Source organism: Chiloscyllium plagiosum, chromosome 8 (assembly GCF_004010195.1).
Source record: "Chiloscyllium plagiosum isolate BGI_BamShark_2017 chromosome 8, ASM401019v2, whole genome shotgun sequence".
Lineage (NCBI taxonomy): Eukaryota > Metazoa > Chordata > Chondrichthyes > Orectolobiformes > Hemiscylliidae > Chiloscyllium > Chiloscyllium plagiosum.
Genome location: NC_057717.1, coordinates 83,907,811 through 83,910,230, shown reverse-complemented (window position 1 = coordinate 83,910,230; position 2,420 = coordinate 83,907,811).

The following is a 2,420-nucleotide window of genomic DNA, read 5'->3' as shown; positions in this document are numbered from 1 at the left end:
CTAGTAAATCTCTCCTGCACCATTCCACATTACATCCTTGCTGTAATGTGATTATCAGAACTGCAAACAACACTCACGCGAGCATTTTCTTTTAAAAATTATGTAATGGAATAAGGGCGTCGCTGGTGAAGCAGCATTTATTGCCCATCGTTAATGCCTCAGAGGGCAGTTGAGAGTCAACCACATTGCTGTTGGTCTGGTTTCACATGGAAGGCAGAACAGGTAATGATAGCAGTTGCCTTCACGAAATGAAGTTTGCCTTATGCATGTTTTTTTTTATCAACAATTGACAATAGATTATAAGTAACCATCAGATTCTAAATTCCGCATATTCATTGAATTCAAATTCAATCAACTGGCGTGGTGGGATTCAAATCCGCTTCCCTGGGTAGCCGTATTAGCACTGCATTGACGACACCACTTGGCCATTGCAGCAAACCAAAAATGCCAGTCCTGTCCAATAAAATCTCTTTACCACAATACTTCACAGTTTCATTTTTCCTGAGCTTGTTTTATATATATATATATATATATATATATATGAGGATTGATCACTCAATCGCAGTATACAAATGCTTCGAACAATTTGAATGTTCCGATGGTAAGGTTGGGGCCAGACTGTAGCACCACAGACTGAACGGTATCAATGTGAAAGTGACTATCAGACTGTGCAGTGCCTCATGAAATTGGAGGAGGGACGGAACGGAACAGAGAACGGAGAACATAGAACATAACAGTGCATTCCGGGTCCTTCAGTTCTCGATGTTGAGCCGACCTGTCAAACTAATCTGACGCCTATCAAACCTATACCGTTCCATTATTATCTATTTTGTATGTCCAATGCCCATTTAAATGCCCTTAACTTCGGCGAGTCTCCTGCTGTTGCATGTAGTCCGTAGCCCCATTACTCTCTGAATGAAGAAACTACGCCTAATATTTGTCATACATGTATCACCCCTCAAGTTAAAGCTATACCCCCTCATGTTAGCATTCACCATCCGAGGAAATAGGCTCCCAGTGGTCACTCTATCGTACCCCCTGATTACCGTATACGTCTCGATAAAGTCACCTGTCTTCTCTCTAACGAAAACAATCTCACTTCTCTCAGCCTTTACTCGTAAGCCCTCCCTTCTAAACCAGACGACATCAGAATCAAACATCCGCTGAACCCTTTCCAAAGTTTCCACATTTTTCTGATAATTTGGTGCCCACAAGTACACGCAATACTCCAGGTGAAGTGTTACCAATGTCTTGTAGAAGTGGTGGATGATTTTGGGGCTCCAAAACTCAATTCCTATCAATAAATGCCAAGACACCATATGCCTTCTTATCAACCGGATCAGCCTGGGTGGAACCTTTCAAGGATTCATGCACCTGGACATCGAGATCTCTCTGTTCATTGACGTTGCCGAGAATTTTAACATAAGCCCAGTACTCAGCATTCCTGTTATTTCTTCTGAAATGAACTACCTCACACTTTTCCGCATTAAACTCCATTTGCCACTTCTCAGCCCAGCTCTTCATCTTATTTATGTCCTTCTGTGATGCATAGCATCCTTCGGCAGGATCCACAACTCTGTCGACCTTAGTGTCATCCGCAAATTTACTAAACATCCTTCTCCGCCCACATGCAGATCGTTTATAAAAAATGACTAACAGCAGTGGCCCCCAAACAGATCCGTGCGGCACACGACTTGTAACTGTGCTCCAGAATGAACAGTTTCCATCAACCCTACCCTCTGTCTTCTTTCAGCTAGTCAATTTCTGATTCAAATCAGTAAATTATCTTCAATCATGAAAGTCAGTATTTTGTGCAATAGCGTACCGTGTGCAACCTTCCAAACATTTTATTGAAGTCCATACAAACCACATCAACTGCTTTACCTGAATTCGCCTGCTTTGTGACCTTTTCGAAGAACTCAAAAAAAGTTAGTGAGGGCATGACTTACCTTTTAAAATATCGTATTGACTGTCTAAAATCCTATTCCTTTTAAACTTTACTAACACTTGTCCCACAAACGAATGAGAGTCTCACTGGCCTCTTATTACTCCCTTTCAAAAACAGGAGAACAACATTTGTTATCCTCCAGTCTTCTGGCGCTACCCCATGATGATGCAATGATCGAAGCCAAATGTTCTACAATTTCCTCCTCCTCTTGCCAGAGAATCCAAGGATAAATCCCATCTGGCCAAGGGGTCTTAAGTATTTTCAGATCTCCAAAATTGCTGAAAACTCCTCTTTTTCAACCTCAATCTCATCTCATATTGTAGCCCGTATCTCCGTACTCTCATTAACATTGCTCTTTTCCAATATGAATACTAACATTAAGCGCTTTCCATATGTCCTTGAATTCCAAACACAACTTTCCACTACAAAATTGGATTGGCCCTCATTTTACTCTGGTCCTTTTTTCCCGGGG